Source organism: Carassius auratus, chromosome 2, assembly GCF_003368295.1.
Source record: "Carassius auratus strain Wakin chromosome 2, ASM336829v1, whole genome shotgun sequence".
Lineage (NCBI taxonomy): Eukaryota > Metazoa > Chordata > Actinopteri > Cypriniformes > Cyprinidae > Carassius > Carassius auratus.
Genome location: NC_039244.1, coordinates 26,767,666 through 26,782,322, shown reverse-complemented (window position 1 = coordinate 26,782,322; position 14,657 = coordinate 26,767,666). Strand labels below are relative to the sequence as shown.

Sequence of the window (14,657 nt, the reverse complement as noted above, 5' to 3'; positions counted from 1 at the left end):
GTTCTTTTTTTATTTTTTTTGTATGTCCTGGGGAGCATACCCCCCAAAAATTGCTTTTTCACACAGTACAATTTAAGTATAGACTACACAGACTGTTGATAGTGATCACACAGAGAAAGGGTCCACAATTCACAAATTAAGACCAACCCCATCCAAAAATCCAGCTATATATCTGATTTGACTCCCACTCCATGTAATGTAGTGTAGAGAACAAAACACATTCAATGAATACAGTAGCATTTTAAATTATGAATAATGTCCTTGGCAAAAAGCACTTGTACTTAAAGGAATAGGTCACCCAAACCCGTATCCATTTTGTTATTCTGCAAAGCATAAAAGAACACTCAACAAAATCCAAACTTTCCATAAATGTTTTGGGTCATAAATTGAAAGTCAGTGGTGTCTGATGTTGTTTGGATATTCTGAGTCTTACAGGTATTTCACAGATTGTTATGATAATATAATTTACACAGTTAAAGATAAGTTATAATAATAATAATAATAATAATAATAATAATACATTTTATTTATATTGTGCTTTTTTATACCCAAAGCGCTACAACAAGTACAGAACAAAAGTTAATATATATATTTAAAAAAATACAAAAAAGAAAAGAAGACAAAACAAAAATAAGAATGCAAGAAGAGGTAGAATACAATATACATATAGTGCCACCAATCAAGACACAAACACCATCTTTTCTATACATATAGTATAGTGAAGTGAAGTGACATTCAGCCAAGTATGGTGACCCATACTCAGAATTTGTGCTCTGCATTTAACCCATCCGAAATGCACACACACAGAGCAGTGAACACACACACACACTGTGAGCACACACCCGGAGCAGTGGGCAGCCATTTATGCTGCGGCGCCCGGGGAGCAGTTGGGGGTTCAATGCCTTGCTCAAGGGCACCTAAGTCGTGGTATTGAAGGTGGAGAGAGAGCTGTTCATGCACTACCCCCACCCACAATTCCGTCCGGCCCGAGACTAGAACCCACAACCCTTCGATTGGGAGTCCAACCCTCTAACCATTAGGCCACGACTTCCCCAAAAGGAGCATGCATTCCCATACCGGGAGTTGAACCCGGGCCGCCTGGGTGAAAACCAGGAATCCTAACCGCTAGACCATACCCGCATTCACACACTCCCCATGAAATAAAGAGCTGCTTAATCACTGACACAATATGAGAGATTTGTAAGATTTGTTTCAGATGGTGGATTGAGTCAAAGTCAATTCAAGTCTGCTTTATTGTCAATTCTTCCACATGTACATCACATACATACAGAGAATTGAAATTGCGTTACTATCAGACCCTTGGTGCATACAGATAACGCTACAGTAGAGCATAAAAAAGAGATAGATACAGATTAAATATAAAATACAACTATACAAATAAGGCAATGTAAAAAAATAAATAAAATTTAAAATAAAGTTAAATAAAGCAGCACAAGGCATTTGGCAGATAGAGTGCAAATCAGTGAAGTAAACAAACAGTGCAGATATTGAGCATCGCGTTAGTTCAGTCAGGCCACGTAAGTCACGCTTGCTTCAGCTGACAGTCAGCTGTACCTGACGTGTACCAATCCAGTCTTGACACCTATCACATGAGGTCTATTTAAATTCCCATTCTTCAGTGTCTCTTCCATCGCATCGCTGCTTGCAATTAAGACCCTCCTCCAACCCCAGCTCCACCAACTGAACCTGTAATCTGATCTAACTTGTTCTTTCTTTACAGTCTCTTCAATGGAAGCAGTCTCTATCTGGGGGGGGGGGTGTCTTGCTGCTCTCCCCGCTCTGTCCAAGCATGGCTGCATGGACAGGCGTGTGGAGTGTTGCCCAGAACATAACCATACCACCAACACTAACTGTATGCAATTATAATTGTCATTAAATATACTTGACGGAAGTGGTCCTGATTGAAGTACTGTACCTATACAATTCTAACCTAATGAAAGATTTGATTATAAATATATTATATAACTATGCAAGATGATTTGTAGTGCATGAGTCTTTTTGGGATTATGTCACAGGTCCGCAGTGGGGGCTTGTAGTCCCAAATTGTCTGCATCCCCTGCCACAGGCTCTGAATGTCTGTCTCTTAGCCTCTCTGATGCCACGGGATAGGTTGTATCTTCCGGTGTTACGACCCTTTAGTTGTCTAAGATAGGAAGTAACATTGAGAATATTGCTTGGGAGTGAGCAGTAGAAAAGATCAGGTCAAACACAATTGCAGTTCACGTGATTTATTATTACTGAAAGCCGAAGCCATTAAAATGGCGTGTGTACTATTTACAGTGTTAAATAAAGAGAAGAAAAAGATAAACAACAAGACCCAATGGGGATCAACGAACAAAGGTGGCGCCAAATTAAAGAAAGGAATAAAACAAAACAGTCCGTAAACTAAATTCCCAAACCCTCTAAACTAACTAACCAAAACAAAATGCGAAAATGAAACCCGAAATCTTCAGCGCGTCCGGCGCCCAGACTAAACTATGCTAACTGATAAACAAAAAAACAAAAGTGGCACTCACCGCTTACCTAATGTTTCTAACATTCGTAGCTACGGGCGATATGTAGGTCGCACGACATGCTTCCCTGTTCCTTGTCCCCAAAAGGATAAAATGAACAGTAACTCATAACAGCCCTTGCCTTAGGGTTATCATCAAGAACGAAAATGCTAGAACCACGAATACAAATCATATACAAAGGCGAAACAAAAGTTCACAACAAACTCAAAACTCCAAGACCACACACACTGAGCTCCCGATCAGAGTGAACTGGGAGGCTTTTAAATCAGCAGGGCAGCAGTTGATTGGCTGTCAGTTGATTAATGTCACTGATTAAGATTGGCAGTCGCCTCTTCCAATCAGCGGAGACCTGGCAGAAATGATAGGTGGAGAACAGAAATAGACACAAGAAAAAAAAAACAAACGCAGCACGTAACACTCCCACCCTTAAAAACAAACTACATGAAATTACATATATTTGTCTCATGGTAGAATATTACAATTACCCTCTAGAAAGAGCATCTGCGAACACGTTCTCCACACCTTTCTTATGTTTAATCACTAAATTGTAGTTTTGTGCAATTAAAGACCAACGCATTAAGCGTTGATTTTGATTGTACATGCGTGATAGAAAAACCAACGGATTATGATCTGTGAACACAGTAACGGGATAGTAACTAGAGCCAACATAAACATCAAAATTTTGAAGTGCCATCAGCAATGCTAATGCCTCCTTCTCAATTGTTGAATAGTTAAGTTGATGCTTATTAAACTTACGTGAAAAATAGCAAACGGGATGATCAACTTGTAACAGATATGCAGGTCAGCGATTCATGGGTTAAATTCTGTTTTATAAATTCAGACTGTTGGTACTAAATGCCAGCCTGGCTGGACTTAAACTATTTACGATGCCCATGCGAGCTTCAAAGAAGAAACGAAAACCCCCAACCCAAATTCTTCCAACACTGGAGACAAAGGAACTTTTCGTATAAGTTCCTTACTTTCATTTTATTATTAATATGTATTTTAATTATGTTTATGGATTGCATAAAATGGTTAATCCTTGTTATGTGAAGAGTATAAGTTGCAAGCTTATACTTTAGGAAATGTCTTTCCTCACTTTAACTTCCTCAAAGAGAGCCATGCTTCTGCAACCCCCACTTTTGCAGGTCGTAAAGTTTACGACCACACAGGACAGGAGAGAAGCCAAGTCACTGGCTTCTTTTGAACAATGCATTCTATGGAATGTATTCATTAACTTTCTGTTTTCATGTTTTATAAATGTATTCCCTTTTGGTACATTTAGATGTTTCCCAACATCTGCAGTGTTATCATGTGTTAAACAAATCTTTAAATGTGTAATTCGATCTAAAAATTAGATCTTTGGTCATATATATATTATGTCTAGTCTTGTTCTAATCGTCATGCTTTGACAGACCCATTTATCTAGAGCAAAGTAATGAAAAATGTATTTAATCTGGAATAATGAACTTGCTTTAATATTCCTGATGAAATCGGACAGGCCCTAAATCATCAGGGGTTTGTCTCAACCGAGACAAAGGAACTTTCCCTCCGCTTCAGATCGCGGACATTCATTGGATGCTCCCTCGAAAATGGGCGTGAACTATTTCAAGCTATAAGAATTGACCAAACAAGGTCCACCCTCTCTTCGTCGCTCTTCTTGCTCTTCTTCCCGTTCTCGGACACGTCGCTCCGCGCGGCCTCGGGCCGCGCTTGGGCCTCCTCCCCCCCTCAGCACACGGACTGAGGAGAGGAAAGCCATTTTAATGGCTCCTTTGGAAGCTTTCGTTTCGTTCGTTTTCTTTTCTTTACTAAGTTTATTAAACTATTCGCCTCTCCACGCAAGGAAGACGAATTCTGGAACAATGTTTGTTGAACCTTTCAAATACCGCGCGAGGACAGAACAAAGGACCACGTGCTCCACGCTCACGCCAAGCGCAGCGTGCACGCGCGTCACATGGCCTCCGTTTCATGGCACATGGCTGTTTCAACGGGAACAGTGCGTAAAGCTCACAAGCTCGACGCCGATCTCACGCCACTCACATGGGACACCTTTTGCAAGTATCACTTTCTCTATGGAGATTTAAATGCTGCTTTAAAGTGTTGTTATGATCTGATTTGTTGTTGGCTTCTAAAAGTTACTGACTATGATTTTCATACCTGAGCTCCTTATGTGATCCCATTCTATTTTCTCTCTCTCTCTCTCTCTCTCTCTCTCTCTCTCTCTCTTTTATTTGGATTCGTTATGTATTGTATAAAGCTTACTGTTTGTATTGTCGTACGCATATTTACTCTGTGTGATTTGTAGTTTGATGTATTACTAGTTTAATTATTAAAAAACCATATACTGACGATTGGCCTGGACTCCACCCCACTCACATTACGAGTCACTGAAATGTTTTGGTCTTTAGCTACAAGCTCTAAATTTAGAAACTAAATTTATCATAAGGATAGGATAATATTTTCATGGCCAGAGAATACTTTTCCTTGAATTATAAGGCGTGATAACTTTATTGAAAATTGATAAGTCTACAGTGGTGTGCAGGACATACCACGGTTTGATCTGCAGTAATTTATAGTAAGAGATATCACAATAATTGATATGAAGAATGTAATATTGACATATTAATGAGTAAATTACAGTGCCCTGTGATTAGTATTGGTATTGGCAATTGAGCTATTTTTCATAATCAATAAAATTAAATGTAACTGTCATCTGAGATATATATTAATCAAATTCTTGATTAATTATTCAAATTCCCTATATATCATTTGAGTTAATTACTATGTAAAACTCATTGTTGTTACATTTTTGGTGGAGGAACGCGGCTAGTTTCAAACTTCGTTTTGTGAGCAATCAATCTGTGTATATGGTTCTTAATAATTTCTGCACGTGCGCTATGAAATTATGTAACGTTACTGGTGAGATAAGTCGCAAGACGCGAACTCACTCAACTGACTGAGGCAAAAAGCTGGTCAGTCAGCGCTAGGTATTTGTAGAAACTTAACAGTATAGTCACTGTTATTTTTAATGAAAGTAAACTGCAGTATAATGCTAAAAGTATCCTGTTAAGAAAGACCAAAATCTTTTTACAGTGAGAACATTTTAATATGAATAATTAAAAGATGAAGAAATCTTTTATTAGTTGCAACATGTAAATCTGAACATGAGCGATGTTCCTCTGATTCAGTAAAAAGGCCTTGTTATTAAATATCGTTATTGAATTCATGGTAAACCACATGATATTCAAAAAAATAAACGATAAAAACTCCTGGTCTAGAATTGGCTTAGCTACCCGATTTTAAACCTAAAACATTTAAATCATAAGTGCTATTTTGATAAATGTCTATTGGAGTCAACAGTTGGAAAATTCCTGTTTTTGTTACATTTGTGTTTCGGAAGTGAACGGATCCTTCCTTCAACCTATGTTAATATAGCACCTCAGAGATTAAAACTTTCTGTTTGTTACTTGTGATTTTTGATGCAGAAAATCAGCCTGACAAATGATCAGATAAATTCTAAGTCCTATTGAAATTGTAATTCCTCTATCTAAACACTAGAGGGAACGTGTGGGTTAGAAATTTCAGGGTACACCCTGCTTTCTGATTCCAGCTTGCATGAGTGCAAAGCTGCCAACCTGTGGCCATTTCAGATAATGCACTCTGATTGCTAATTTATAATCCCCTGTGATGTATATTTGAATTGGATGTCTAAATTCTCGATAATTATTTGCATTTACAGCTTTGCTCGTGCGAATATTATTACAGGGAAACAAAAGAATGTTCCCTGCCTTTGACTGTTTACATTTACTTTGAGTTTAGTTCAAACATGATTTGAATTAAAATGTAATTGTTAATAGTGGAAATCTAGATGTGTCAGGTCAACCACTGATTGACCCACTTAGAAGGTAAGCCATCTAGTGGCAGGCTCCTGTTAAATCGACTAACAGACCTCTGTCTTTTCCATTCTGTTTTGAAATTGCATGTCCACTTTTACCCTCTTTGATTAATCTCACACTGTTTGATTAATTTCATGATCATTAATGATGACTTACAAGCTATCAATGGTTATTATAGTATATTATTCAGATTTTCCTTTTTAATTCATACATGCTTATTTTAAATTTTGATTTAAACCAGTTTTGAATTTTTAATTTGAATTAAGTTTTCTGCTCAGCAGGTTAAAGACAGAGAAGCAGTACTTCCCCCCCCCCCCCCCCCCCTTTGTGGTGAAAACCAGCTACTCCTTCTCTCTTGTTTCATTCTTTTTTTTAATTTGATGTTTATTATTTTTCTTCTCTCTTTTGACTTAGGTTATTTTGATAATTACCATTATTATCATAATTCATTTGTTTTGTTTTATCATGATTAGGTAAAGCTGTTACCTTTCCTCTCTACATATAGTTACTCAATTGATGTTAAACAAACCAAACCTTAATTAACTTTAAGTGTCCTTTGTTCATCCTTTGTGTATTTGATTGTAGAACTCCCTCGGTGATTGGACAGTCATCTCAGGTTTCCAGTGAGCAAGGCTGCCCGACCGGTGTTACCGATACTGGCTGCGAGTGAAACTCGGTCCCTCTTGTCTCAAGAGACATCAGCAATTTTGGCACTCCAAAGGTTGTGCTAAAAGTCACAAGCCGTGCTGTCCTGCGACACGCCAGAGTAACGGAGGACCGGGGACACTGCGGTTCAGTGTTTGGGGAGCACCGGGGAGGTTGACCAAGCCACTGGTTCCCACCTGAATGACTTCAATTCAACCAGGTGAACCAAAAGTGATAAAACCTATCCACTTATTATAAGCCACAGAATATTAGATATTCCCCCGGATATATTTTCAGTGTTCTGACCCTTTTGCTTCTTTAAGCCACACCATATTTCTAGGTTTCCTACCCAGATAGCCCACTCACCTGTTGGCCCTATCTTAGCAGTAGGCTTAGGCCTCCTTATTCCCACTAACACATTGTGTTTCTATTGTTTTCATCTCATTTCAAGTGTTGTTTCACTTTGATCTTTTCTACCCTCTGTTCTGTTGTGATTTGTTTCTTTCATTTCACATAGAGACAGTAACCTGGGAGCCACCAACGAAGTTAAATAGTAGAGCGACCACCAGCAGCCGGTGTCATCACACGACCCGCTAGGCTACTGCCTGTCAAATCTCCATTTCAGGTCCTTCGTTGACCCAAGTTAATTGGCTACTTAACTGTCTGACTGTTTGCATCAGTCAGCCCCAAAATTCTCATAAACGGCACAGCCCGTATGAATATAGCTCGTTAAACGTAGAACGAACTTGCATTGGTCTTTTTGTGTGTGTGTGCTGTGCTTCTCTCACCGACAGAGAATCAGGATGTTCCAGGCATCCAGTCCAGCAGTCCACGGGGGCCACCTCTCGACATGGTTGAAAGCAGTGACGACCCCCTTCCTGCCCAAGGATGCCATTAACCTGCAGCACCCAGAGCAACTAGACACCGAGCTAGATGAACTGATGGCACGCGATCCAAACCAAAGCGACTACTACAGAGAACTCGCCAGGATCTTCGGAAGCCTAGTTCCCATTCTCGTCGCCCAGGCACCGCTCAGTGAATGGAGCAACATCGCGGAGGAGGCCTGGAAGGACCAGGCCCCAACCCAGAGTCATCTTGATCAGCTTCTCCTCGAGACCCAGAACCAGCGCGAGAAAGAGGACGACACAGATCCAGAGCTACAGAAAGGAGTTGAAAGACTTCACAATGCCCTGCAAGATCTTCGCCTCGACACAGATCAAAGAGAACATCTGGAGAGAGAAGCCAGAAAAGAACTCAACAAAAAACTCCAGCAAGGCGACGCTCTCCTAAAAAGAGCAGAGACTGAGCTAAAAAAAAAAAAGACTATAAAACCTGGGCCTGCAAAACACACTTGCAAGCGGCCCAAGCTAAATTCAACAAGCTTACTCTGCAGAGAGACAAGCTCCAAGATGAACTTTACACTGTTCACACAGAACTGAGACAATTTCACAGATTACAGAGTGGCTGGATCGGAGAAACGCACACCACAAAATTTCTCCCGGGCCGCCACTCCAACCCTTTCAGCCAAGAACCCAGAGCTGGAAAAGGGGGTGTAATCTCCCTTCTAAGGAAATCACCAGCCAGCTTGCAAGAACATCTGTCAACAACGGAGGGAAGAGAACCCTTCCAGAGAACGCATGTCACTAAACCCTGCACTGCTCACAGAGAACTTCACAAGCTAGCCAGAAGCATCTCTACATTCAATCCAGATCCTGCAGGAGGACATGACGTTCATGCTTCTTTACAAGCCATTGACTTTCATTTGCAAACTGTCGCTAACGTGACAGATGTGAACACATTGTACCTGTTAAAAATCACGGCCAGCCGTGATGTGCATTGCTTTCTGGATCGTCAACCAGAGACTGTCAAAGCGTACTACCAGCAACTGCTACAGACTTTGATTCTTGAATTCTCTGATCCAAACTCAGATCATGGGCTCCTTATTGCTATGGACCTCAAACAGGGCCGATTTGAAAACCCACAGACTTTCTGTAGTCAGCTACGAAACACCTACTTCGGAGCATGCAACGAACCAGGTATGGAACAGGATTTCAACTTAAAAACTCTGTTCCTCCCAAACCTACATGCCAGTTGGAGTTTTCATCTCAGAGTCCCAGCGTGTCCCCGTAACAGAACTACACAAGAGTTACGGAACTTAGCCCACAAAGCTTGCACCAAGCAAAAGACTATTTGTGAAAAGACTGTGAAAAACCCCAATGTCTCTGTCTCTGAGCACTGCTTGGAGTTAACCCTAGATGGCGCTCTACAACACCACAGTCACAGACATCTTTACAGAGAGTCAATACCATTCCAAGCCAGCAGAGGGCAACACAGTGCAGCCACGTCTGAGACAGCAGAGATCCTGAGGGTGCTGAAAGATCTTCTTCACATGAATACTCGCAAGGAAGATGAGCCAAGCACCCAGAACACTGCCCGAGCTCCACAGTCAACAGCTACAGCTAACTGAACGAGACAGCACAGGTCCTCACACCAGGTACCACAAACACAAGGTACCAGAAAATGCTGTTTTGACTACCTGCCTTCGCAGCGAGCTACACAAGACCGGTCCTCATCACCCACCGATCGTCCCACCTGCCCTAATGCCAACATTCCTGGGCAGCCCTGTCAAAAAGGGGGTGGGTCAAAAAGGAGTCAACAGGGAAGACCTGATCGACACAGGATTAAACCTGACGGTGATCTCATCTTACCTTTTCAAAAGACTCCAATTTGAAGCTAAGAGACAAGATCGAACTCTTACACCTCAAACTTATGAACTGAATGTACAGGTGTACAGACAGGATGACATCCAGTTTGAACAGGTTGTTTCCATTCACCTGACATTCGTTCCGATGAGTCTAATACATCCCATGTATGTCCCACCAATGAACACTCATACATTGCTCATCGACATAGACCTGCTAGAACACTTTGACCCTTTTCTGAACTTCAAACAGCTAAAGGACTGTGCTCAAGTGCGAGAACCTCTTTCTCTCCAGCCACACAGGTTGCTAGAGCCAGACTGTCAGGTCGCAGAGGTCACGGGAACTCCCACAGAGCCAGACGGTCAGGTCACAGAGGTCACGGGAACCCCAGCAGCCAGCCATGAGTACAACGCCCTAACAACAGGCCCAAGTTCAAGCCTCTGTACCTTAGTCAACAAACAGGGTACGGTGGTACCAGCTTACACCAAAGGGGTCGCTGTTCGGCTCAACCTGCAAGGTGGTCAAACCTTACACCACACGCTGGGTTTCTTCCAATCCTCACCTGAATGTGTGGAACTCGGACTCACACTTGCAAACAAGCATGTCAAACACCAACACCTGTTCCAGCAATGTGATAACATCACAAAAACACACAATGTGATCGTGTACTGGAAGAAGGAAAAAGGACACTCAAAGTTACCAAGTCTAGACGAGGACTTTAAAGATCACACTGACACCCTTGCCAAAACTGGCACACTAAACAACATTCTGTGGTCACTCCCAACCCACCCACCCACATTCAAGGTTGAAGTGATTACCACAGCACAAGAACTTTACTAGCTAAACTGCCTACCTCAGAATCGCTTACGCAGGCTCCGTTGTCTACACAGACCAACATAGCGGACATGCGGGCTTCTGAAACCTTGATAATGACTTTGTTTTACCACCTCTCAGACCCCTCCATCCACCCTGGCTACCAGTCTACAGTCACTGACAACCAAAGCCCCAGACCACTGCATGATACACAAACCATGCTGCGTGCACAGAACAATATTGTGGGTTGTGCACCGTCTGACATCACAATGCCAGGGCGTGTAATGCCACGGAGCAAAAGGGGATAAAGCCAATATATTTCCATGACGCAGCATGTGCTGCACCACGCAGCACCAGAGCCACTGACACAACACTGAAGCAAGCGTCATGCCAGCAGCAAGATGTGGCAAAACATGGGCGAGGGCGAGCTAAACCCAGTCACCGCCCACGAAGCAAAGAGACTGTCCTGTCCAACCAAAGACAGGCCTTGTTGTTTCTTTCTCCCCTTTCTCTCTCTCTCTCCCTATTATCTGTACCAGGATGCTGCTGTGGTTTGCCGTGCCGTGCTGTCAGCCAAAGAGAGGACAGCTGCCACCGAGAAAACCGCTGAGACTCCTGACTACCGATGACAGGGCACACTACCCCAGCACTGTAACCGAATACAGCTGTACAAGGTTCCGATGGAGAGAGGACTCCCTCACTCACACTGAGGCCGATGTCAAACACCTGTTCAGCCAATATGAGAAAGTGACGGTTACACAAATGGAGTTAGGTGGACACCACCACCGCTCCAAACAGCTCCCGGGAGCTTTGCTTAGAGCCGCTGCTGCTGCCGCCAGAATGTTTAACATTGTTATGTCCAGTGTCAATGCAGCGAACCAGACTGTAAACTCCTTGAAACCACTGTTACTGTCTTCCAGAAGAACTTTACCCAGACTCAGCTGCCTACAGCGTTAACAACAGACATGCTGTGGGAGGTTAGCTCCTCCAAAGACAGCCTAACCACGAGTAAAACCCCACCATACATGATACCCTTAAGCCTTGTGTTAACTGTGCTGTCTTACGCCATCACCATGCCAGCTGACCTGCTACAAATACACCTGGCCAACTCTCTGGATAGCGCCTTCCTACGGCACGTAAACCCCAAACAGAGAGAAGTGAACGTGCTCCTGAACCAACTCATCAGTGAGTCAAACCAAGTCTACAGACCTAAAGACATTGTCAGTGTCAGGATGTGGAAGAGCAACACCCCACACCAAAACACACATTCCAAATGTGGTGGCCTACCACGAAAGCGACACACAGCTGTACCTGGCCCCAAACATGCACATGTGTACTTTAACCAAAAACATTCATTATCTCTGCCTTAGCAAACCCTTCCTCAGACACAACTCTGAAGGAATCTGCGAGCTGCAACCCTGGGTCAGCGATACGCGCTGCCCTGCTGAAGCCAAGCCTCGTACACAAGTCACAGAAACGCAAGCAGAGATTGTGGGTAACAGATGGCTCGTCAACACTCCTGTGCGCTCAGCTATGCTGACCTACGACCAGCATGACACCGCCACCCGTGCCAACCTGCTGGACCAAGTACTGAAAGGTACCACCCAACACATTGACATTACTCCTGTCGATACAGCCCTCCAAGCACTGTCTCGACAGCCCATTCTGAACCAGTCATCTGCGGTCCTAGCCTGGACTGCTGCCGACACTGCACGGTGCATCTCCACCGTCATTGGTCCCGCCCTGACTCTTGGCGTGACCTTCATCCTATACAGGATACTCAACGAGATGCAAACCTCTACAGCCAAACTCACGACAACTGTGGCTGGAGGTCCCCGATGGAATCCCCGGAAAGGGGGTGCCAAGTCAAAGACAATACCGAACCTCACCAAAGCTGAATCCTCAGCTTCAGGAACCACCTGTCATCATGACCCACCTGCTGCATGACCATCACGATTCACCTGTCATCTGCCCATCCGGGATGATTGCCGTCCGATGATGTCCACACAGGGACTTCATCTGACGTAAAGGGGGAGATGTAACAGATATGCAGGTCAGCGATTCATGGGGTTAAATTCTGTTTTATAAATTCAGACTGTTGGTACTAAATGCCAGCCTGGCTGGACTTAAACTATTTACGATGCCCATGCGAGCTTCAAAGAAGAAACGAAAACCCCCAACCCAAATTCTTCCAACACTGGAGACAAAGGAACTTTTCGTATAAGTTCCTTACTTTCATTTTATTATTAATATGTATTTTAATTATGTTTATGGATTGCATAAAATGGTTAATCCTTGTTATGTGAAGAGTATAAGTTGCAAGCTTAATACTTTAGGAAATGTCTTTCCTCACTTTAACTTCCTCAAAGAGAGCCATGCTTCTGCAACCCCCACTTTTGCAGGTCGTAAAGTTTACGACCACACAGGACAGGAGAGAAGCCAAGTCACTGGCTTCTTTGAACAATGCATTCTATGGAATGTATTCATTAACTTTCTGTTTTCATGTTTTATAAATGTATTCCCTTTTGGTACATTTAGATGTTTCCCAACATCTGCAGTGTTATCATGTGTTAAACAAATCTTTAAATGTGTAATTCGATCTAAAAATTAGATCTTTGGTCATATATATATTATGTCTAGTCTTGTTCTAATCGTCATGCTTTGACAGACCCATTTATCTAGAGCAAAGTAATGAAAAATGTATTAATCTGGAATAATGAACTTGCTTTAATATTCCTGATGAAATCGGACAGGCCCTAAATCATCAGGGGTTTGTCTCAACCGAGACAAAGGAACTTTCCCTCCGCTTCAGATCGCGGACATTCATTGGATGCTCCCTCGAAAATGGGCGTGAACTATTTCAAGCTATAAGAATTGACCAAACAAGGTCCACCCTCTCTTCGTCGCTCTTCTTGCTCTTCTTCCCGTTCTCGGACACGTCGCTCGCGCGGCCTCGGGCCGCGCTTGGGCCTCCTCCCCCCTCAGCACACGGACTGAGGAGAGGAAAGCCATTTTAATGGCTCCTTTGGAAGCTTTCGTTTCGTTCGTTTCTTTTCTTTTCTTTACTAAGTTTATTAAACTATTCGCCTCTCCACGCAAGGAAGACGAATTCTGGAACAATGTTTGTTGAACCTTTCAAATACCGCGCGAGGACAGAACAAAGGACCACGTGCTCCACGCTCACGCCAAGCGCAGCGTGCACGCGCGTCACATGGCCTCCGTTTCATGGCACATGGCTGTTTCAACGGGAACAGTGCGTAAAGCTTCACAAGCTCGACGCCGATCTCACGCCACTCACATGGGACACCTTTTTGCAAGTATCACTTTCTCTATGGAGATTTAAATGCTGCTTTAAAGTGTTGTTATGATCTGATTTGTTGTTGGCTTCTAAAAGTTACTGACTATGATTTTCATACCTGAGCTCCTTATGTGATCCCATTCTATTTTCTCTCTCTCTCTCTCTCTCTCTCTCTCTCTCTCTCTCTTTTATTTGGATTCGTTATGTATTGTATAAAGCTTACTGTTTGTATTGTCGTACGGCATATTTACTCTGTGTGATTTGTAGTTTGATGTATTACTAGTTTAATTATTAAAAAACCATATACTGACGATTGGCCTGGACTCCACCCCACTCACATTACGAGTCACTGAAATGTTTTGGTCTTTAGCTACAAGCTCTAAATTTAGAAACTAAATTTATCATAAGGATAGGATAATATTTTCATGGCCAGAGAATACTTTTCCTTGAATTATAAGGCGTGATAACTTTATTGAAATTGATAAGTCTACAGTGGTGTGCAGGACATACCACGGTTTGATCTGCAGTAATTTATAGTAAGAGATATCACAATAATTGATATGAAGAATGTAATATTGACATATTAATGAGTAAATTACAGTGCCCTGTGATTAGTATTGGTATTGGCAATTGAGCTATTTTTCATAATCAATAAAATTAAATGTAACTGTCATCTGAGATATATATTAATCAAATTCTTGATTAATTATTCAAATTCCCTATATATCATTTGAGTTAATTACTATGTAAAACTCATTGTTGTTAC

General features: G+C 42.3%; 1 non-coding gene across 1 annotated transcript; it reads right to left on the bottom strand.

The window, feature by feature from the left end:
* Positions 1 to 1,068: 1,068 nt before the first annotated feature.
* On the bottom strand, positions 1,069 to 1,140 carry trnae-uuc (transfer RNA glutamic acid (anticodon UUC)). Its single transcript has one exon. It is a non-coding gene; the product is annotated as a tRNA-Glu (tRNA).
* Between the last annotated feature and the right edge of the window lie 13,517 nt (positions 1,141 to 14,657).